This window comes from Ornithorhynchus anatinus, chromosome X2 (genome assembly GCF_004115215.2).
Source record: "Ornithorhynchus anatinus isolate Pmale09 chromosome X2, mOrnAna1.pri.v4, whole genome shotgun sequence".
Taxonomy (NCBI): Eukaryota; Metazoa; Chordata; class Mammalia; order Monotremata; family Ornithorhynchidae; genus Ornithorhynchus; species Ornithorhynchus anatinus.
This window is the reverse complement of record NC_041750.1, coordinates 14,750,712-14,775,429: the sequence shown is the minus strand read 5'-3', so window position 1 is coordinate 14,775,429 and position 24,718 is coordinate 14,750,712. Positions and strand designations below refer to the sequence as shown.

Here is a 24,718-nt window from a genome sequence, read left to right as displayed (position 1 = left end):
CAGCCTGTAGACTCTCTGATTAACCACGGGCAAAATCCCATTCATTCTCCATTTGCTTCTGCCTCCTCAGCATCACCGAAATCTTGCTTTCACCTGAAGGCAGCCTCTCCTTTTGCTGTCTCCCCGGGGAGTTTCATCTCCTCCCCCTCCCCGGCAATTTTTGGGGAAAGGGGGAGGTGTTGGCCTCCTCCCTGCTTGGCAGTGCTATTTTTGTACCATGCTGCCCCCTCCATGACTGACCTTCTCTTCCTTTGGAGCCAAATACCCTGCCCCTCTGAGCAACTCTAATTACTAGCTGCCACTGCTGGCTCCCCGGCCCCACCTCCGATTTTCTGAAAAATTTTGACACCTCCCTCACCTTCCTTTTTTTCCTGTGCACTGTACCTCGACAATCATCCGGACATCCCGGAAGACCCCTCCTGGCTGCCCACCTTCTAGCTCACTCTCTCCCCTCAACTCGGCCGACATCTGCATCACACCACCCACTCACCAACTTGGAACACACACTGTTTCTCATCATCACTAGTCATTTCTCACCTCACCAACTCTAAAATCCTACTCTTGGACCACAACTTCCTCACCTGCATTCTCTCCCACACCCCCACTCCAGGCAAAACAGTTCTCTTCCCCCAACAGAGCCCTCTGATCTGTAGACCCCATCTTCTTTTCCCAAGTCATCATTCCCCATTTGGACTCCCTACCCACCCTCCCCTCTCAACACACAAAACCACGTCTTTAAAACAGCACAGACCAGTGGAAAGAGCACGGGCCTGGGAGTCAGAGGACCTGGGTTCTAATCCCGACTCTGCAGCTTGCCTGCTGTTTGACCTTCAGCAAGTCACTTAACTTCTTTGTGCTTCAGTTTTCTCATCTTACAGAAATGGATTCAATACCCTATTTTCCTTCCCCCTTAGACTGAGAGCCCCTTGGAGGGGAGGGACTGCGACCAGGCTGATTATCTTTTCTCCACCCTAGTGCACGGCATTCTGCTTGGCACGTCATAAGTGCTTAACAAATACAACAATTATTATATCCTTCTCTACCAAACTAAGGTCTCTGGGAGCTTTATCCCTTTGTCGATATCACACCACCACCCCACATCCTGGATTACTCTCACTGAGCCCCTGCTCTCATGCTGCGGAGCACTGCTAGTGGAAAACCAGGTAATACGCTGACTTTGGCCACTTGGAATTCATCCTTATTTGCTTCAACTGTGCCCTTTCTTCCACTCAGCAGCACTGCTTCTCCTCCCTCAGACACCCATGCCCACTGCCCCCAAATACTCCAGAACTTCAACTCCTTCCTGAAACCCCTAATGCCCCTACCTCCCCGCCCCGCCCCCACCCCTGGCCCCACTCTTGCCCCTGATGGTATTGTAAATTAGTTTGACAAAATGGAAACCATTAGGTGTGTTTCCCAAAATCTTCTCCACCTCACTTGCTTCCTCCTACCTACACATCTACTTCTCACCCTTCTCCACGATCTCAAGAGATTTCCTGTTCAATATGCTGTAGCCTACACGCGAGCGTATCCAGGAGCGGTGTGGCCTCATGGAAAGAGCCCGGGCCTGGGAGTCAGAGGACCTGGGTTCTAATCCCAGCTCCACCACTTGTCTGCTGTGTGATCTCGGGCAACTCATTTAACTTCTCTGTGCCTCAGTTATCTCAGCTGTAAAGTGGGGATCCAATCCCTGTTCTCCCATCCACTTAAAGAGGGAGCCTCGTGTGGGACGGTGAGTGTGCCTGATCTGATTGTCTTGAATCATCCCCAGTTCTTAAAACAGTGCTTGAAGCACAGAAAGTACTTAACCAATACCACAATTATTATTATATAAAATATAAAATATATTATCATTATTAGATACAGGTTGATTTCAAAACCTAGCCCCTTCACCTATGCTTGACCCCATTCCCTTTCAACACAGCATGGCTTAGTGGAAAGAGCCTGGGCTTCGGTGTCAGAGGTCATGGGTTCGACTCCCGGCTTTGCCACTTGTCAGCTGTGTGACTGTGGGCAAGTCACTTAACTTCTCTGTGCCTCAGTTACCTCATCTGTAAAATGGGGATTAACTGTGAGCCTCACGTGGGACAACCTGATTACCCTGTATCTACCCCAGCGCTTAGAACAGTGCTCGGCACATAGTAAGCGCTTAACAAATACCAGCATTAACACCTAAAAACACTTGTCCCCACTCTTCTTCCCTCCTTGCCTACCATCTTCGACTGCTCACTCCCTGATGGCTCCATCCCCTCTTTTCACTAGCCCCTCAAGCCTTCAAACATGCCCGTGCCTCCGCTAATATTAAAAAAAAAACTAAAAAACTTTGGAAGTCACTTTGAGGGCTAAGGAGTGAGGTGCCTTGCGATGGCACAGGAAGGATTTACGGTGGTACCGGTTGTTCAGTCACTCCACATGTAGCATAATCCACACCTTAAGGAAATGTTCTTCCAGTCATATAGCACACAACACTTGTAGTAGACATAATAATAATGATAATTATGGTATTTGTTAAGTGCTTACTATGTGCCAGTCACTGTACTAAATGCTGGAGTAGATACAAGCAAATCAGGTTGGACACGATCCCTGTCCCACGTGGGGCTTACAGTCTCAATCCCCATTTTCCAGATGAGGTCAGTGAGGCATAGAGAAGTGAAGAGACTTGCCCAAGGTCACAACAGCAGAGAAGTGGCAAAGACGGGTTTAGAACTCATGACCTTCTGCCTCCCAGGCCCATGCTCTATGCCTTTCGCCTTTATGAGGGCCCCAATTATGTCCTCGTTTCCTCTTTTCCCGCTCTCTTCTGCGTCACCCTTGTGCTTGGATTTGTCCCCTTTCTTCACTCCTCCCTCAACCCCACAGCATTTGTTTATATATTCATAATTTCTTTATTTATATTAATGTCTGTCTCTCCCTCTAGACTGTAAGTTCACTCCCTTGGTGAACTCATCCGCTCTCACAGCTTTGACTACCATCTCTACACAGATGACATGCAGATCTACATCTCTGCCCCTGTCCTCTCCCCCTCCCTTCAGGCTCGCATCTCCTCCCGCCTCCGGGACGTCTCCACCCGGATGTCGGCCCGCCACCTAAAACTCAACATGAGCAAGACTGAGCTCCTCATTTTCCCTCCCAAGCCCGGTCCTCTCCCAGACTTCCCTATCACCGTGGATGGCACGACCATCCTTCCCGTCTCTCAGGCCCGCAATCTTGGTGTCATCTTTGACTCGGCTCTCTCGTTCACCCCACACATCCTATCCGTTACCAAGACCTGCTGGTTTCACCTTTACATTATCGCCAAGATCTGCCCTTTCCTCTCCACCCAAATGGCTACCTTACTGCTACAGGCTCTTGTTATAGCCCGGCTAGACTACTGTGTCAGCCTTCTCTCTGATCTCCCTTCCTCCTCTCTCGCCCCACTCCAGTCTATTCTTCACTCCGCTGCCCGGCTCATCTTCCTGCAGAAACGCTCTGGGCATGTCACTCCTCTTCTTAAACACCTCCAGGTGTTGCCTATCAACCTCCGCTCCAAACAAAAACTCCTCACTCTAGGCTTCAAGGCTCTACATCACCTTGCCCCTTCCTACCTCTCCTCCCTTCTCTCTTTCTACTGCCCACCCCGCACGCTCCGCTCCTCTACCGCCCACCTCCTCACCGTCCCTCGGTCTCGCCTATCCCGCCGTCGACCCCTGGGCCACGTCCTCCCGCGGTCCTGGAACGCCCTCCCTCCTCACCTCCGCCAAACTGATTCTCTTCCCCTCTTCAAAACCCTACTTAAAACTCACCTCTTCCAAGAGGCCTTCCCAGACTGAGCTCCCCTTCTCCCTCTACTCCCTCTACCGCCCCCCCTTCACCTCTCCGCAGCTTAACCCTCTTTTCCCCCCATTTCCCTCTGCTCCTCCCCCTCTCCCTTCCCATCCCCTCAGCACTGTACTCGTCTGCTGAACTGTATATATTTTCATTACCCTATTTATTTTGTTAATGAAATGTACATAGCCTTGATTCTATTTAGTTGCCATTGTTTTTATGAGATGTTCTTCCCCTTGACTCTATTTATTGCCACTGTTCTTGTCTGTCTGTCTCCCCGGATTAGACTGTAAACCCGTCAAATGGCAGGGACTGTCTCTATCTGTTGCTGACTTGTTCATTCCAAGCGCTTAGTACAGTGCTCTGCACATAGTAAGCACTCAATAAATACTATTGAAGGAATGATTAAGCTCACTGTGGGCAGGGAATGTGTCTACCAATTCTGTTATCGCCAAGATCCGCCCTTTCCTCTCCACCCAAACGGCTACCTTACTGTTACAGGCTCTCGTTATATCCCGGCTAGTCTACTGTGTCAGCCTCCTCTCTGACCTCCCTTCCTCGTCTCTCACCCCGCTCCAGTCTATTCTTCACTCCGCTGCCCGGCTCATCTTCCTGCAGAAATGATCTGGGCATGTCACTCCCCTTCTTAAACAACTCCAGGGGTTGCCTATCAACCTCCGCTCCAAACAAAAACTCCTCACTCTAGGCTTCAAGGCTCTACATCACCTTGCCCCTTCCTACCTCTCCTCCCTTCTCTCTTTCTACCACCCACCCCGCACGCTCCGCTCCTCTGCCGCCCACCTCCTCACCGTGCCCTGGTCTCGCCTATCCCGCCGTCGACCCCTGGGCCACGTCCTCCCGCGGTCCTGGAACGCCCTCCCTCCTCACCTCCGCCAAACTGATTCTCTTCCCCTCTTCAAAACCCTACTTAAAACTCACCTCCTCCAAGAGGCCTTCCCAGACTGAGCTCCTCTTCTTCCTCTACTCCCTCTGCCACCCCCCCTTTACCTCTCCGCAGCTAAACCCCCTTTTTCCCCTTTTCCCTCTGCTCCTCCCCCTCTCCCTTCCCATCCCCACAGCACTGTACTCGTCCGCCCAACTGTATATATTTTCATTACCCTATTTATTTTGTTAATGAATTGTACATCGCCTTGATTCTATTTAGTTGCCATTGTTTTTACGAGATGTTCTTCCCCTTGACTCTATTTATTGCCATTGTTCTTGTCTGTCCATCTCCCCCGATTAGACTGTAAGCCCGTCAAATGGCAGGGACTGTCTCTATCTATTGCCGACTTGTTTATCCCAAGCGCTTAGTACAGTGCTCTGCACATAGTATGCGCTCAATAAATACTATTGAATGAATGAATGTTATACTGTACTCTCCCAATTGCTTAGTACAGTACTTTGAACACAGTAAGTACTCAATAAATACGACTGCTTGATGATTGCAATCAGGGTTTCCTGCCTAACTAAGTAGACACTGTGAATGTATTGACAGCTGTGAGAAGCAGCATGGCTTGGTGGAAAGACTACGGGCTTGGGAGTCAGAGGTCATGGGTTCTAATCCCAGCTCCGCCGCTTGTCAGCTGTGTGACTTTGGGCAAGTCACTTCACTTCTCTGTGCCTCAGTTACCTCATCTGTAAAATGGGGATTAAGACTGTGAGCCCTATGTGGGGTACCCTGATTACTTTGTATCTACCCCAGGGCTTAGAACAGTGCTTGGCACATAGTAAGCGCTTAACAAATACCAACATTGTCATTATTATTATTATTGATGGTTTCCTGCCTATCAGATGCCTCTTCCGGTCATTTGTAGCCTACATACAATTGCATTCAGGAGTTCCACCCCAACTGGTTTAGGACATCTGTTTAGGACTTCCTGTCCCTTGGTTTCCTCTCTCAGGATCTCACCTGGAGAGTTCCCAGTACTCTACCAGTCTCGACTGTGAGAGGGACAGTCAAGCAGAGGCCTAGCCATTCCATTCCTAGCTCGGCCAGTGGCTAGCGAGTGGAAGGCAAGCTGTTATAAGTCCAAACTTACCTGTACTGGGCAGCAGCAGCAAGGGAGAGAGTCAAAGGTGGAGATTCAAATTTACTACGCGGAAGGAGGCAGTGGTAAAGCACTTCTGTATTTTTTATTACCAAGAAAACTCTACGGATACACCTACCCGAACAATTTGCAGATGGAGGTGGGGCGTTCTGGGAGAGGTGTGTCCGTGGAGTCGCTGTGGGTCGGAGACGTTTTGACGTCATAAAACAAGACAAACCCCCCATTATCAGCATGTTTAGAGTTCAGGTTCACAGGGAAAACTGACCTACAGACTGAGGGGTCCTGATTGGCAGGACCTGAAAGGAAGGACCTGAAAGGAAGACTACAAAGAGGGATCACTCCAAAACTCATTAAGAGGAAAGTTCTACACATGAATATATTCTCTTTAAAGTCTCTATAGGGCAATCTAGAAAAAGAATTTGTGGAGGTGGTGCTGGAGACAGGAACAAAGGTGGTACCTGGAAGCAGGGAGGGAAAGGTGTTCCGGCTGCTGCGTCATCCAGGGGGCGGGATGCATAAGGAGAGGAATGTGGAGCCTTCTGTCGGTGGATGCAGACTGCCCCAGAGCATGAACTTGGCAGTGTGGGGCGCCCACCAAATGAGACGGTAGCATGGGATGAGGGCCGAAAGAGATGGCAGCGGGGGGAAAGCTTGAACTTCAACAAATGTTATTTCGCGATTCCGATTCTTCCCTGATTCAACAGCGACTCGACATTGCAACAGCCACAGCACCCACTAAGCTGTTGCCCCTTCTCCCTCCTCCCCTTTTTCTCCAAACTTCTCTTCCAATGGCTGCTAACTCCACTTCCTCTCCTCCAACTCCCTTTCTGATCCTCTACAATCTAATTTCACCCACTCCATTCCACTGAAACTGCTCTCTCCAAGGTCACTAGTAACCTCCCTCTTACCAGATCTAATGGACTCCACTCTGTCCTAATCCTGCTCGACCTCCCTGCTGCCCTTAAGACTGACTCACTCCCTTCTAGGAACACTAAGCTTTTTTACCGATCGTTTTCTCCCTGACCTCTCTGGCCAACTCTTCTCATTCTCTTTCAGTGGTTCTTCCTCTGCCTCTCAGTCCCTATTTGTGGGTGTTCTTCAAAACTCTCTTCTGAGTACCTGTCTCTTCTCAACTTTCACTCACTCATTTGGGGAGCCCATCCACTTCCATAGGCTCTATGCAGATGAATCCCAAATCTAACAATAATATTAATAATAATAGTAATAATAATGATAATAATAGTCTTATTTGGTAATCACTTACTATGTGTCTAACACAGTACTAAGCACTGGAGGCAGATACAGTTGGACACAGTTCCTGTCCCACATGGGGCTCAGAGTCTTAGACGCAGCATGGCCTAGTGGATAGAGCACGGGCCTGGGAATCTGAAGGAACTGGGTTCTAATCCCAGCTCTAACATTTGCCTGTTGTGTGACCTTGAGCAAGTCACTTCATTTCTCTGGGCCTCAGTTACCTCATCTGTAAAATGGGGATTACGACTGAGTGCCCCATGTGAGACAAGGACTGTGTCCAACCTGATTAACTTGTATCTATCCCAGTGCTTAGTGCTTGACACATAGTAAATGTTTAATAGCATAATTATTATTATTATCATTAGTATGACTGGCACATAGTAAGCACTTAACAGATACCATTAAAAATGGAAGGAGAAGAGGTATTGAATCATCCTCGTTGAGCAGATGAGGAAACTGAGCCGAATAGAAGTTACATGACTTGCCCAAGCTCACACAGCGGGCAGATGGTTAAGTGGTAGACCAGGGACTAGAACCCAGATCTTCGGACTCCCAGACCATTGCTCTTTCCACTAGACCACACTGCTTCCCTTGCTAGGCCAGGGCTAGCAATCTACCTTACTCCCTCTCTGCAATCTTGCATTTTCTACTGCCTCCATGACTTCTGCACGTGGAGGTCCAACTGGAAACTCAAGTTCAATATTTCCAAAACTTAGCTCATCTTCCCCTCCAAATCCTCTCCTCCACCAAACTTTTCTATCACCACTGGTAACCCCCAGACCTTATCCTCATAATCTTGGCACGTCTTTGATTTCTCCCTCTCTTTCAACTCCCACATTGAGTCTATCGCCAAATCCTGTTGGATCTTCCTCTACAACTTTTTCAGGATCTGCCCCTCTAGATCATAAGCTCCTTGAGGGCAAGGATCATGTCCACTAATTATCTCGTACTTTCCCGAGAGCCTAGTACATGACTGCACACAAAAGGTACTGAATTAATATTACGGATTGATTGATTTTTCCTTTAACAGATCCATTCAGAAATTTGCAAATAGTATCTGGGGTAGTTTTCATTTTTAAAGTGGGCTTATTGCTTAACATCAATCTTTATGATACTTCTATTTAGAAATTGTTTTTGTTTTCCAAACATCTGACTCTTAGGGCATTTCTTTTAAATTTGGTTATGGCCAAATCTGTGGGGAAAACAGGGTTTAGTTACAAACCAGTCCCCCCATACAGCACACCTGCAAGGTAACATAAATTAGCTGGAAGTCTTTTCACTCCACCATGATGGTTCTATCTTAAACAACAATTTAAACACCTGAAATGTCTATTGGATGACTTAAAATAAATCATCAGATGGGTAGAAAACCATAAATCTTTGTTTCAATTCATTGATGTGTAAAAAAATTACATCTAAAAGTAGAGAGGAAAGAAAACTCCTTCGTTTTTATTAAGAAAGCCAATTCTATGGAAGTATGAGTAAAAGGGTGGTGAAAAGTAGAATTTTTTTTGAAATTCCATAAAAAATTCCTTTTTTGAAGTGAATCTGCTCAGATAAACCTACTCCAACCTAATGGTAACAGAGAGCGCAATGTGCAGACAGGAAAAACGCCTTTTGGACACATATCTGTAGTTCTGTTTTCCGACTCACTCGAAGGATCCTGATATCAACAAGTCTGCCTAATTGACAGATGGAATCAAATGCTTTTCCAGCCCCCAACCCTGTTCCCTCACCTTGATGCAACCCCAAGGGACCTTGAGGCAGTCACCAGAGCCCTAAGCAGACTCTGTGGTAAGGTGAAGTTCAGTCCAAAGATAATCCAAACGCTGGCTAGCAGCTGTCAACCAGGGACATACTCTCTGGCCACTCAGGAAGAACAGAGAAGCGCTCCCAATCAAACTGCCAGCAGACCAGCATCTCATTCATTTTTGAACTATTTTAATCGATCGATCAATGGTATTTATTGAGTGCTAACTATATGCAGAGCACCGTACTAAGCAAATGGTAGAGTACAACGCAACAGAGTTGGTAGCTACTTTCCTTGCCCACAAGGAACGTAAAAACAATTACAATTAAAACTACTAACTTCAAATCCTCCTAACACCAACAGGTAATGTGCAACATATTCTAAAGATTGTTAAGAGACACATTAGGCTACTAAATGCCTGACAGAGTGACCACCTCAAAAAGGGGAGGCCCATATCAGCTATTCACTGATAGGCCTAAAAGTATTTTAGTTGATTAGGATCCAGGATTTTCTTATTTCTAAAGTATGCATGTAAATAGCTTCTTGATCTAATAAGTGAAAACTGACTCAAATTTATAAAAAGTTGGATCTCCAAAAACATGGAAGATCATCTTTCAACCGAAACCTTAGCTGCATCATAATTTTTAAAACATTCGCTTTAGAACATAAGACAAAATAAAGCCCTCTCCTTTTCCTAAACACTATATATTAAAAAAATGACTTCAGGAGGGAGCACCATCCATCATTAGGAAGGTAAATCTTCTTTCCTTTGTTTTATAGCCAGGGAAACCTGGCCCAGATTAATACAGAGGTTTTTGGAGGCAGGAGCTCAGAGCCTCGTGATAGAGAAGCAGGATGGAAAGACTATGGGCCTGAGTGTCAGAGGACCTAGGTTCTAATCCCGACTTCGACAAAGGCTCATTCGTGACCTTTGGGCAAGCAGCATGGCATATAGTGGATGGAACACAGGCCCGGGAGTCAGAAGGTCATGGGTTCTAATCCCGGCTCTGCCCCTTGTCTGCTGTGTGACCTGGGGCAAGCCTCTTCACTTCTCCGGGCCTCAGTTACCTCATCTGTAAAATGGGGATTGAGACTGTGAGCCCCACATGGGACAGGGAATGTGCTCAACCAGATTTACTTGTATCCACCCCAGCACTTAGTACAGAGTCTGGCACATAGTACGTGCTTAACAAATACCACAAGTACTATTTAACTTCTCTGTGCCTCAGTTCTCCTGCTCTCCCTCCTAGTTAGACTGGTACTGTGTCCAACCTAATTACCTTATTTCTACCCCAGCCCTTAGTAAGCCCTTAACAAATACCCTCCCCCCCACCCAAAATGGGGGGATCCTCCTAGAATAAACCAATAATCACATAAATATATACATATATTGTGTAATCTATGATTATGCCTATATATAACAGCTGTTCTAAACTAAGTGGGTTATTTTTAATTAAAACTACACTTTACATTTTTAAAAAACAAATAGAGTCAGAGAAAGTTTTCATGTTAAAAGGCAAATTTAATATAACATTAATAGACACATACATAGGGGCCCTACAAGAATCTAACAGCTCTGAGCCCAAGGGAGATTTAATCCAGTCCTGGGGAAAACAGACCAAAATTACCAGAGTTAGCAGTGGGACTCGACTTTAAGAGTGGACTTCCGTTTTATGGAAGAGAAGTTTGGGCCCTGTGAAGGAAGAGGGCCCACCAGAGGCAGGTATACAAAAATCAAATAATATGTTAACAGCTTTACTGCTCCAGCTTAGTGCCTGCACATTAATAGGGGCTCTCAATCAGCTTTGGGTTGTTCTGAGATGACAACAGAAAAATGTTCAAAGTTGTAAATTCCTGCCTCCTTGTGTATCTAGGCAGGGAAATGAAAATCGAATGACACTAAAATTAAAATGAACTTCTTTCAAAATGGGTCTTGTAGAAGTAAAATTCTATTTTATTTTATCATCGCTGCAAGTTGGTTATAAATGAATTTTAATATGGGAACATTCTCTCTCCTCAGCACTGATTCCTGAATCTCATTTATTTGTGGGCATATGCATAGGGTAGTTCTCTATAAAAAAAAATAACGAAGATTTATGTATTATGAAATAAAGAACAATCAGAACATAAGGATTTCATTTTTCACATGTGTAAGTAGGTGGGTTTCCAGTTCTTTCAGAAAATCATTTGTCACTTTGCTCAAAAAGTTCATATCATAGCCATATGAAGATAAAGTTAAAACTCCTCAGCATGTTTCTCATTTGGGCTATCTGCCTAACTGGAAACCCTTTCCATCCATGACATCCTAAGGGGGTGCGCTCCATGAGAAAGCAATGAAATGGAGAAAAATGGGGCAAAGCCTTTTAAGTAAAGCAACATTAAATCAACTGCCCAGCTCCTTACAAACGTAACCCTCACCCATCATCTGCTGAGAAAACAGACTTAAAGAGGGTAAAGCATCAATGACTTGTTGACATAATTAGACCTGGCTTTGGGAGAAGGGGGAACGGGGAGAGGCGGGAGAGTTGTTAGCCAACTTGACAGAATTGTGCAAGCTTTTATTACTAAAGTTCAGCCAAGTTTCATATCTGGTTGGTTCTTTGACTTTCGCATTTCCCAGCTTGGCCAAAAAAACCCTACATTCCAGTGGTTTTCTTTTTATTTTATTTTTCCAGTTTTATATTAGTTGATAATTGAAGATTTTATGAGTTCTTGAAGTGGACAAATGGTTTTGGCAACTCAACAGTAACCTGAAGATAATATAACCTTTAAGATCATGAGAAAATGAAGGTTTTAAAAAGCGGGAATCAGAATGCTATCAAATATATAAACATGGCTTTGGATATATTTTGGAAATGCCTTTGGCTTCCCCTGTCCTCTTACTAGCCAGAAGTTGGTAGTTTTGAGTAGTTATTTCCTCAGCATCACCTGGTGATGAAGAGTTACAGACAATTGGAATCTGTGATCCCACTCAATTTTGTTTGACTGTCCGACACACACAGAGAACAGAGCATTTTCCAGGTCAGGGCATTCGGTTTCAATCCAACCTACCTACTTCTTTGTTTTAGTCTGATCATAAGGTGGGGTAAATTTGGACACACCTTTCCTGGAGTCAAGCAGTTTTGGGGTTTCAGCTATGTTCAGAATTAGCCAGATAATTGCCTTAATTCTCCACTTTCATGTTCCCAGTGTAGGCACAACCATAAAGAAACCACTTTTAAGAGAGTGGGATGAGTTTTTTTCTAACAGACATGCCGTGCTCCTATTTAATGGTAGCGGTCACCTTGGGGGAATACTCTACTGCGCCACAGCCTACAGTAAAACAACAGCCGATGCATTATATTCTCCATAATGATTCTGTAGTGAATTTCTTGGGATCTGTTGGGATCTGTATTAGGTATTAAAACATTGTACCCAAGGGAAGAAGGACCTTTTTAAAGACAAAGTGTTGTGCTTTTATCAGCCCTTTTTTCCACACATCAAGCTATCATTTTGTGGGGGTGAGGGGGTGGGGGAGGGGGGTTCCTTCATTTTTTCAAAATAAAATAGAGCCAATCTTCTTACCTGCAAGGCTCTTTGTCTGGTAGACTTCAGAAATTGGCAGGACCTTGAGCAAGCTCTTTTACAAGTCCATAGTTTCTATTTTCACATTAAATGAAATCACTGTTGAACACGGTCTATTTAAAGCCCAAATCCTGATAAATCCAGGAAGGATGTAAATGAAATGTTACATCTGGTGTCTTCATTGCATTAGTGTCCATGATAAAATGCATTTAAATATTATGTTGTTTCCTTGGAGAAAAATACCGTGTGATGGAGGGAAAAAATTATTTTTTGCCTAATGTGATTTAGGTGATCTAATCATCTATATTGCAGCATGGCCCCGTGGGAAGAGTTCAGATTTGGGAGTTCAGGTTTGGGAGTCAGAGGTTCTAATTCCAACTCCACCACTTGTTGACTGTGTGACCTTGGGCAAGTCACCTAACTTCTCTGTGCCTCAGTTACCTCACCTGTAAAATGGGGATTAAGACTGTGGGACAACCTGGTTACTTTGTATCTACCCCCAGTGTTTAGAACAGTGCTTGGCACATAGTAAGCACTTAACAAATACCATAATTCAGTGCCTAGAACAATGCTTGGCACATAGTAAGTGCTTAACAAATACCATCCATTCAGTTGTATTTATTGAGCACTTACTGTGTGCAGAGCACTCTATTTAGCACTACAACACCCAGACACACCCTCTGTCCACAACAGCGTGGCTTAATGGATAGAGCAGAAGCCTGGGAGTCAGAAGAATTTGGGTTCTAATCTTGACTTCGCCACATGTCTGCCGTGTGACCTTGGGCAAGTCACTTAACTTCTCTGAGCCTCAGTTACCTCATCTGATAATGGGGACTAAGAGTGTGAGCTCCACGTGGGACAGGGACTGTGTCCAACCAGATTAATTTGTATCCACCTCGGTGCTTAAAACAGTGCTTGGCACATAATGAGCATGTAACATGTACCATCATTATTATTTGAGGGGGAAACAGAAATTAATATACATAAAGAAATTACAGATATGTGCATAAGTGGTGTGGGACTGGTTGGGGGGTGGAGAATGAATAAAGGGAGCAAGTCAAGGTGATGCAGAGGGGAGTGGGAGAAGAGTATTTAGGCTACTTGGTAGAATAGACTCAGGAGAGAAATCATTCCCAGTGACATTTCAGAAATGCCCAATGTGTGTCCTTGGGCAAGTCATTTCACTTCTCTGTACCTCAGTCACCTCAACTACAAAATGTTCTCCTTCCTACTTTAGACTGTGAGCCTCATGTGGGACAGAGACTGTGTCTGGCCCGATTGACCGTGTCTCCCTTAGCACTTAGAACAGTGTGTGGCACATAGTAAATGCTTAACGAATACCATAAAAAATGTTTCAAATACCTTCTATATCATTCATTCATTCAGTCATATTTGTTGAGCACTTACTTGCCCCCAGTCTGTTCTGTCACTCATGCTTTTCCACCAGGCTGGAGATCCCTCCATCCTCCCCACCCGACAGATCCCAGTTCAAAGCCCTCCTAAAATCCTACCTCTTCCGACAAGCCTTCCCCAAAGTCGGGGCACATCAGCCCATTAGCCACTTCTAGGACTTAGATGTTGGCTTAAGTCCTCCCTCTGCAGTTACGAGTATATATACAATCCATCGTACAGTCAATTCACGTATTCATGAGAAGCAGCATGGCATAGTGGATAGAGCCCAGGCTTGGGAGTCAGAGGTCGTGGGTTCTAATCCCGGCTTCGCCACTTATCAGCTGTGTGACTTTGGGCAACTTGCTTCACTTCTCTGGGCCTCAGTTACCTCATCTGTAAGATGGGGATTAAGACTGTGAGCCCCATGTGGGACAATCTGATTATCTTGTATCTTCCCCAGCTGTTAGAACAGTGCTCGGCACATAGTAAGCACTTAACAAATGCCATTATTATTATTATTATTATTATAGAGCACGGGCCTGGGAGTCAGAAAGTCATGGGTTTACAGTGTCTGTTGTGTGACTCTGGGCAAGTCACTTCACTTCTCTAGGCCTCTGTGACCTCATCTGTAAAATGGGGATTGAGACTGTGAGCCCCGCATGGGACAGGAAATATGTGCAACCCACTTGGCTTGTATCTACCCCAGTGCTTAGTACAGTAGCAGGCTCATCGTAAACACTTAGCAAATACCACAGTTACGATTATTACAATGCCTGGCACATAGAAAGCACTTAACGGATACCACCCACTATGACGATGTATACTGACTACCCCATTTGCAAATATATGGGCAGCATATTGGAAGCAACATGGCGTAGTGGCTAGAGCCCAGGCCTGGGAGTCAGAAGGCCAGGGTTCTAATCCCAGCTCTGCCCCTTGTCTCCTGTGTGACCTTGGGCAAGTCACTTCACTTCTCTGAGCCTCAGTTCCCTCATCTATAAAATGGGGATTGAGACTGTGAGCCCCACGTGGGACAGGGACTGCTTCCAACCTCATTTGTTTTTATCCACCCCACTACTTAGTACAGTGCCTGGCATATAGTAAGTGCTTAACAAATACCAGAATTATTATTATTATTAATATATTTATGTCTGTCTCACTGATTACAGTGCGAGCTCCTTGTGGTCAGAGAACATGTTTCATGCTCCTGTTGCCCTTTCCCAAATGCTTAGTAAAGTGTATTGCACATGGCTGTTTCTTAATTAATACCTTTACTATTACTAGTACTCATATAACCATCAGCACACAGAATAGAATCTGATGGCAGTATGTATCCAAAAAAACAAACAAAACCCAACCTTCATGAAATTAACATGTTCCTATAAATAACACAAGTCCTGCTGCTCAGGGGCCTCAAAGAAATCTTTCCAAATCTGGTTTCCTCTTTATATGACATTCTGTCAGAATTTCAAGGGCTTCTATGCCCAAGAAGGAAAGTGAATGGAATTGTTGTCGGCAGATGCCATTTCCTCAGTGAGTCTCCTTAAAGCGTAATGGTAGTTGGGAACAGGAGGGAGCTGCGAGGTTTTTTTTTAAGGAGGGAGACATTGTGCCACTGACACGTTTGGATTGGGGCAGAGCCGCTGTCAAGGTGGGGAGTTGGCTGAAATGTTTTGAAGGGGGGATATTTTCTAAGACGCATTCTTCGTCTTCAAATGCCACCGAATCGTTTCTGACCCATAGCGACTCCTCTTCAGAACGTCCCATCTTCTGTCGTAAAGTCATTCTGGTATGTGTATCCACAGAGTTTTCTTGGTATAGATATGGAAGTGGTAACCATCGCCTTCTTCCATACGGTAAAAACTTGAGTCTCTGCCGTTGTCTCCGATCAATGTTTTCCTCACTTGATCACCCACCTTGGATTCTTCCCCATGAAGCTGCCTCCCAGCACAGGTGAATTGACTTTGCCCGATGCTTCGGCTTAGACCTTTCCATTATGAGTAACCCTATATGGCACAGTTTTCTAAGCTTCCTCAGCGCACACAAACTCTCCTGCCACGGTAAGGCGTCGATTCGTTACAGTACAGAAAAACCACAGGTAGCTTGAGCACCGTGCACTCTACTGAGACCAGGAGGCATCGAATGAAGGCGAGCCTAAGAAAGCTACCAGATACTATTTTAATCAGAAAGCCATATGATCAAATGCAATCTCGGGCATTCCTAACAATCCATAAGCAAAACTCCAAATATATGCACTGAAGATAAGATCCATTACTATTGAAGGGACTGCTGCCTTACTTTCAAAGATCACTATATCTTGTTCTTTTGGGGAGGAGGGGTTCATAAGGGAAAGGAGAGGAAGGAAGCACTCTTTAGGCAAATGGTGATTTTGCTCTGCTGGGGATATAAAATTCATTTAAGCATTTAAATGAGAATTGGGTCAAAGTCATTCACATTGGCCAAGCTTGCCTCCGTCCCTCATGCAACGCTTGATTTTGGAGTAATACTGAGGAGGACTTGGTCTTCATCCACACCAACCCCCGAACACCTTGGTTAATAGGATTTTTTCGCTCCCCAGAGTGTCTGCTAAAGTGCCGGAGGAAGTGGTATCTAGACTATGATGGATAATATAAATGCATCCCACTGAATTAATCCTAAAAATTCCCCTAATTTCTAAGGAATTTTTTAATGTTGGCCCCCTTCCTCTATTCTACCTCCAAGTCTCACCGATGAGCTTTAAATAGGGACATGGTAAAAACTGAGCCATTTAAATCAGGAAAGATCTTATCAAGAGGAAAGTAATTGAGACCAATGAATGCCTGAAATTAGGCACTGGCGGAGTGGGTGCCTTCATGTCTAGGAAAGGATATATAGAGAGAGAACAAAGTTTAAGAAGCATTTAATCTTTTCATTTGGTTAAAGAATATGGCAAGTAATTGTTCAAAGGACATACACATGTTTCAAGACCAACAGAAATGTGGCTGGAAGATAGTCTAAATCTAAAAGTTCAGAAGTCAACTCTAATAAGTGATAAGTAGATCAAGAGAATTACAGGCTTATCAGCTTCAGCCTTATTGAGGCATATTCTTCCAGTGTGTGAGCTGTGAATGATGGGAGCTGCATTAACTATTTCAAGCCCTTGGGGAACCATTCCATGGACTTGGCCAATAAAGCGCAGTTGAGACCTTAGCGCTAGATTTATTATAAGGAAGCAACTAGGAGAATCTGTCTGAACGCATCTCCACTAATTATCATATCCTTAAGTGGACAGGTTGGAAAGCAATTTTCATGGTAATACTCCAGTCAAAAGAAACTGGAACGAATCCAAAGTTATGAGGCCACCCAACCTACATCATCTGATAGTTAATGAGGTTCCATCCAAGGCTGACGATCTTGTAGGGGATGAAATGCCGTATGGCACAGAATGCCATTAAAAAACAAACCAACAAAAAAGCCCAAACTTCTTGTAAAACCTCAGGTGGGTGGTCCTTGACTAATGACAGGTATTCAAGTAAGAAGAGAAGAAACAAATTCATAAGAGCTAGTAAATTAAACAAGACAGTGGGAAAAATAAGGTATGAGACACTGGGAAAAATAGGCAGACCCTCTCAAAGGTTAGTATTCAGACAACCACAGATTCTAATCTAGATAAATGAGCTCCTCAGAGAAGTAACTACAAACTTGCCAAATCTGCTGACCAAGTCAAATTAGTGAAGATAGTAAATGCATAAGGGGAAAAATAAAAATGACCAGGATTTGAATTTGCTGTACTCATCTTGGCTGACATACGACAAATGAAATTAACATTGACAATATAAAGTAACAGATGCTAGTTTGGAGTAAACAAATACCAGATGAACATGATTGATTTCGAAGAGGAGGAATTTCAAAAGAAAAAAAGGTCTTCGGAATAATGGCTAAAATGCTCCATCAGAAGCTCCATCCAATGTAGCGGTTTTACCTAAATTTGCTTATTCCCTTTATGACCCAAGACAAAATGTAGGCCCACTGACTGTACCATGGATTATTCTCTGAACCAAGACTATATATATACTCTCGAGGCTCCTGGAAACAGCAAGGCCTAGTGGAAAGACCACAGGCCTGGGAGCGAGAGGACCTGGGCTCTGCCACTTGTCTGCTGTGTGACCTTGGGCCAGTCACTTCACTTCTCTGTGCCTCAGTTACCACCTCTGTAAAATGGGGATTAAAACTGTGAGCCCCATGTGGGACAGGGACTGTGTCTAGCCTGATTATCTTGTATCTATGCCCAGAACTTAGTGCGGTGTCTAGCACTTAAATACCAGTTTTAAAAAGGCAAAAACCAGCTGTAGAATGGCACCCTGTTCTCATCAACATCTTAAAAAGTACTTTTAATAGAAAATTTGAAAGGTATTAAGAAAAGAAGGAGGTCAATTTCTTGTCTAAAAAGAAATTTAGAAATGGTATTTCTAAAGCACTAAATGCTTAGTGGTGGTGGTGGTAAGCTATAAGTGGATATTATTTAAAACTTCAAATATCTCTGAAAAACATATGCCAATTTCATTATTATTATTATAGTATTTGTTAAGCGCTTACTATGTGCCAAGCACTGTTCTGAGCAGGGTAATCAGGTTGTCCCACATAGGGCTCACAGTTTAAATCCCCATTTTAATAATACTAATCATAATTTTGGTATTTGTTAAGCACTTACTTGACTTACATTCGGTATAAGCTGCCCATGAGAGTCAAGTTAATGAAAATCAGATAAAACATAGAAAATATTTATGTATCAGGAGCAACTTTTTGACACACAGGCCTTCATGTCCAACAACTCGGACTAATGAGATGGAAGAAGAATTCCTGACATATCTAAGGTATTAATTAAATGGCATTAATAAAAAATGACATTCAAACATGGACAGACCAAGATGAATTAATTACCTTTTCTTAATGTCTTATTTAACAAGATTCATAACAAGTAGTGATTATCATGTTCACGGGATTTTGTAATTTTATCTTTATGGCAAAATAATCTCATAAAATGATATGTCTAATCTGATTAACTCATAGTTACCCCAGTATTTAGAACAGTGCTGGACAGAAAGCCCTTCACAAATATCATAATGATAGTAATAATTGAGGCATTTGTTAAGTGCTCATTAGGTTCCAGGCTCTGTACTAGGTGCTGGGGTACATAAAAGATAATCAGGTTGGACATAGTCCTTGTCCCACATAAGGCTCACTGTCTTGATCCCCCTTCTACAGATAACTGAGGCCCAGAGAAGTTATGTGACTTGCCCAAGGTCACGCAGCAGACAAGTGATGGAGCTGGGATTAGAATCCAGGATCTTCTGACTCCCAGGAGTTGGGCTCTACCCACTAGGCCATGCTGCTTCTGTAACATATTATACAATATAACATCTTGTACAACAATAAAACAATATAATCTTACAATATTATACAATATACAGCAATATAATGCATAATAATTAAGACTGTGAGCCCCATATGGGGCTGATTACCTTGTACCTATCCCAGGACTTAGTACAGTGCTTGGCACAAGGTAAGCACTTAACAAATACAATTAAAAAAGAAAGAATATTCCATCTCTGAAAAAAGCAAACCATAAGGACACATAATATTTCATTTGTTCATCCATCTCGCGTTAAGTATGGCTTTGCCACATTCGGACCTTAGTGGCTTTAGGTAGTCATTTTATGCAGCTTGATTTTCCTTGATTTTCCACAAAGGAACTTCCAACCCTAATTTAGCTACAAAACCTGTGTGTAGGCACAGGGCAGTGATGCTGCTAGTTGGCAAATACAAATAATTTGGGGATTTTTATGCCGTTCAAATGATCTGTATCTGTAGAAAATGTGAAATTTTAGAATGTTTGGTCTGGGCAAAATGGTATTTGCAAACCATGAGAAACCACCACTGGTAGAGAGCATATATTGTGCCTCAATCAATCATTTAATACATTATTCTGAGAAACTCTAAGGGTTTTACAAATCCCTTCAGAGCTTTAATGAAGCACCAAATTTAATGCGCTAATACCATAATTATCTAAATGGTATCCTAGTGACCTAAGAGTTAACGCAGCTTCCCAAATTGCCTAACTCCACCTACCTCAGGTGGATAAAGGGTGAGAATTACACCTCTCACTTTAGGGAGACAAGTTCAGCCCAGAGAGACTAAACAACTTTTGCACAGTCACACAGTACACTTGTGGAAGCTCAAATAGAGTTAGCGGATTCCAAATGCTCCTATGCGGCAAAATGATAGCTTCCAGAGTACTTCAGGGTGGATTTTACCTTGACAGTGATTTCTGGATTTCCTTCCTAGCCAAAGGACTAATCAGTGAGCAAATCCTGGCAATGACAGAGAATCTGCCCTTAGGTGGTGTAATTGACAAACACCTCCCTCAGCCCCACAAAGGGGCTGTTACAGTTTGATTGTACTTGTTCGCTGCCAGTAAACTATCTAGTGGGTGCTATGAAACAGTTCCACAGTGGTCCATCACTCCCAGACTGAGTGGCTCTGCCTCTTCGGGCCCCCAGAGCACAGGGCATAGTGGACAGAGGCTGGGCCTGGGAGTCAGAAGGTCGTGGGTTCTAATTCTGCCTCCGTCACGTGTCTGCTGCATGACCTTGGCCAAGTCACTTCACTTCTCTGTGCCTCTGTTACCTCATCCGTAAAATAATAATAATAATAATAATAATAACAATAATAATAATGATGGCATTTGTTAAGCGCTTGCTATGTGCCAGGCCCTGTTCTAAGCTCTGAGGGGATACAAGGTAATAATAATAATAATAATAATAATAATAATTGCATTTGTTAAGCACTTACTATGTGCAAAGCACTGTTCTAAGCGCTGGGGAGGATACAAGGTGATCAGGTTGTCCCATGTGGGGCTCACAGTCTTCATCCCCATTTTACAGATGAGGGAACTGAGTCACCGAGCAGCAAAGTGACTTGCCCAAAGTCACACAGCTGACGAGTGGCGGAGCCGGGATTAGGACTCATGACCTCTGACTCCCAAGCCCAGGCTCTTTCCACTGAGCCACGCTGCTTCTCAGTAAAATGGGGATTGAGACTCTGAGCCCCACGTGGGAGAGAGACTGCGTCCAACGGGATTTGCTTGCCTCCATCCCAGTGCTTAGTACAGTGCCTGGCACATAGTAAGCGCTTAACAAATGCCACAGTTATTATTATTATTAGGGCCTGGGACAATAGCCCTGAACAGTCGTAGGGGAAGGACGGCCCTGAGTTTGTCGTCAGTATCTCAAAAGACCCCCCCCAAACTAATTAGATAGAATTAGTGTAAAGGATGGAGCTCTACTGCTGGCCTAGAGGACCCAGCACATCTCTTAGAGTCACGCGATCTAGGTTCTAGTCAATCAGTCGATGGATCGATCGCATTTATTGAGTGCTTACTGTATGCAGGGCACTGTACTGAAGAGCTTGGGAGAGTAAAACACGATATAACAGACACATTCCCTACCCACAACAAGTTTACAGTCCAGCGGGGAGACAGACAAGCGTGGCTCAGTGGAAAGAGCCTGGGCTTCGGAGTCAGAGGTCATGGGTTCCACTCCCAGCTCTGCCACTTGTCAGCTGTGTGACTGTGGGCAAGTCACTTAACTTCTCTGTGCCTCAGTTACCTCATCTGTAAAATAGGGATTAACTGTAAGCCTCACGTGGGACAACCTGATTACCCTGTATCTACCCCAGTGCTTAGAACAGTGCTCTGCACATAGTAAGCGCTTAACACATACCAACATTATTCCTATAAATAAACTACGACTATGTACACAAAAGCAGTGGGGCTGGCCGTAGAGGTAATGGATAAAAGGAGCAAGGCCAGGAGACGCAGAAGGGAGTGGGAGAAGAAGAAATGAGGGCTTAGTCAGGGAACGCCTCTTGGAGGTGATGGGCCTTCAATAAAGTTTTGAGGGGGGAGAGTAATTGTATGTCAGATATGAAAAGGGAAGGCGGTCCAGGCCAGAGGCAGGATGTGGGTGAGAGGTCGGTGGCAGAGGTCGGTGGGGAGAGCGACAAAATCGAGGTAGAGCGGGTAGGTTGGCAGGAGGAGCAGCAGTGTGATCTAGCGGAAAGAACATAACGATAATAATGATGGTATTTGTTAAGCGCTTACAATGTGCCAAGCACTGCTCTAAGCGCTGGGGGACTGGTCAATTCCACCCTGTGAGATATACTATCCTAATTGAATTTTCCAATTTTCAGGTCTGCCCAGATGTTATGGGGAAACATAGAGAAGCAGCATGGCTAGAGAAGCAGCGTGGCTCAGTGGAAAGAGCACGGGCTTTGGAGTCAGAGGTCATGAGTTTGAATCCCAGCTCTGCCACTTGTCAGCTGTGTGACTGCGGGCAAGTCACTTAACTTCTCTGTGCCTCAGTTACCTCATCTGTAAAATGGAGATTAAGACTGTGAGCCCCACGTGGGACATCCTGATTCCCCTGTGTTTACCCCAGCGCTTAGAACAGTGCTCAGCACATAGTAAGCGCTTAACAAATACCAACATTATTATACAAGGTCATCAGATTGTCCCACCTGGGGCTCACAGTCTTAATTCCCATTTTACAGATGAGGGAACTGAGGCACAAAGAAGTGAAGTGACTTGCCCAAAGTCACACAACTGCTAAGTGGTGCAGCCAGGATTAGAACCCACGACCTCTGACTCCCAAACCCATGTTCTTTCCACTAAGCCACTTGTTCTTGTCTGCCCACCTCCCCCGATTAGACTGTAAGCCCGTCAAACGGCAGGGACTGTCTCTATCTGTTGCCGACTTGTTCATCCCAAGCGCTTAGTACAGTGCTCTGCACATAGTAAGCGCTCAATAAATACTATTGAATGAATGAATGAATGCTTCTCTATGTGCCTGGAAGTCGGAGGGCCTGCGTTCTAGTCCCAGCTCTGCCACTTGCCTGCTGTGTGACCTTAGGCAAGTCACTTAACTTCTCTGTGCCTCGGTTACCTCATCTGTAAAATGGGGATTAAATCCTACTCTCGCCTACTTAGAGTGTGAGGCACACGTGGGATAGGGACTGCGTCTAACTGGATTATCTTGTATCGATGTTTGGCACATAGTAAGTGCTTAACAAGTACCATAAAAAAGAGGTTCTTCAAGTGGAGTCAGTCAGTCTGTCAATCGCATTTATTGAGCGCTTACTGAGTGCAGAGCACTGTAGTAAGCTCTTGGGAGAGTATCATATAACAATATGACAAACACATTCTCTGCCCACAGTGAGTTTACAAGTCTGGAGGGGGGAGACAGACATTAATATAAATAAATACAGTTACAGATATGTTCATAAGTGCTGTGGGGCTGGGAGGGGTGATGAATACAGGGAGCAAGTCAGGGTGACACAGAAGGGAGTGGAAGAAAAGGAAAAGAGGGCTTAATGAGGGAAGGCCTCTTGGAGAAGATGTGCCTTTACTCAGGCTTTGAACTGGGGGAAAGTTATTGCGGAGTAGAAGTGGAGGAATATCTGCCAGGCCTAAGCCATCATTGCTGAATATTTCTGACTGAAGAACAGCTTTGGTTGCTCTTTGAGGTGGACAGCCTCAGCAGGAATCCTGAAAGGTAGCTGGCAAATATGGCCAAAGACCGTTGTGGCTACAGAAGGCAGCCGGGTCTGCTAAATTACGGTGCTGCTACGGCGCAGCACTGACACCACGTTGAAATTGCCTCAGCCGTAAATGGGTCCCGCGCACCGTGAGGGCCAGCGTGCAGACCACGATCAATAGAATTTATTCCTTCACCCAGGTTTCTCGGTCATGAAGTCTCAAGGGATACCATCTACTATCTCTACTGTCTCGTACTCTCCCAAGCGCCCAATACAGCCTTCTTCCCACGGAAGACGCTCCGTAAACACCACTGATTGAAGCTCATCCCTCGTTCTCAATGGGAAACCTCAACATCGTAAAGGGTGGGAGGAAAGCAACAAATCGATTCTCAATTCAGATGGACATCTGAGGTCCTGATACTTCTCCGGACCACATTTAGATTGTTGGCTGATGGGAAAAGGGAGTTTTTCCTCTCCTGATTTTTGAAACCCTCATAGAGATACTAAGATTTGAAATTCCGGCTCCACTGCTTGTCTGCTGTGTGAGCTTGGGCAAGCCACTTAACATCCCTGTGCCTCGGTTACCTCATCTGTAAATTGGGGATTGAGTCTGTGAGCCCCACGTGGGTCAAGGGACTGTGCCCAACCTGATTTGCTTGTATCCACCCCAGAGCTTAGTATGGTGCCTGGCACAGAGTAAGCGTTTAACAAATACCATAATTATTATTAAGATGATTATGTGTTATTGTTCTTAGAATAAGTTGCCCGGGGTTAAGACTTGGGACCACTCATTGATATTTCTTGCCTTAAATAATAAAACATTCAGATAAAATCAAAGCTTCCAATCCACTTTCCCCTGCTTTGATACATCTGAATCAGCTTTAGTCACCATTATTAATTGGAAACCATGTAGAAGCCAAAACATTTTAAATAAACCCAGGCCTGGATGTTAAAACTGTCATTTTTTACATGTCCTCATGATTCAAGGATTAATGGACCTTAAGACAATCATAAAACACCAAGGCTTCTTTCCAGTTCAGAAGAATAGGAATAGTTTTATTTCTGCTTCCACCTTCCATCCTTAAATTCACTGTGTGTCACTGGGCACTGTAAACACTTTTAAGTATTTTGACATTGTGGAAGAAGATGTTGTTAATCTGTTTCCTCTCCAACCTTCATTGGTTCTATGCCTGTTAGGATTAATAGGAAAACCCAAGAAGAGCATCAAGGAATTACTGGAGATTTGGCTTTTACAGCAATAAGTACATACAAATTTTTAGATTTTGTTACCAATCACCCTACAACTTTTAGGAAGGCAAATTTGTCCCCC

General features: G+C 44.4%; 1 protein-coding gene and 1 non-coding gene across 2 annotated transcripts in view; one reads left to right on the top strand and one right to left on the bottom strand.

The window, feature by feature from the left end:
• The window catches only part of WWOX (WW domain containing oxidoreductase), a 1,106,560-nt gene that overhangs the window by 350,771 nt on the left and 731,071 nt on the right, over window positions 1-24,718 (bottom strand). The gene's annotated exons all lie outside the window — the stretch shown is intronic.
• Window positions 5,699-5,836, top strand: LOC114807476. Its single transcript, XR_003755537.1, has one exon. It is a non-coding gene; the product is annotated as a small nucleolar RNA SNORA7 (small nucleolar RNA).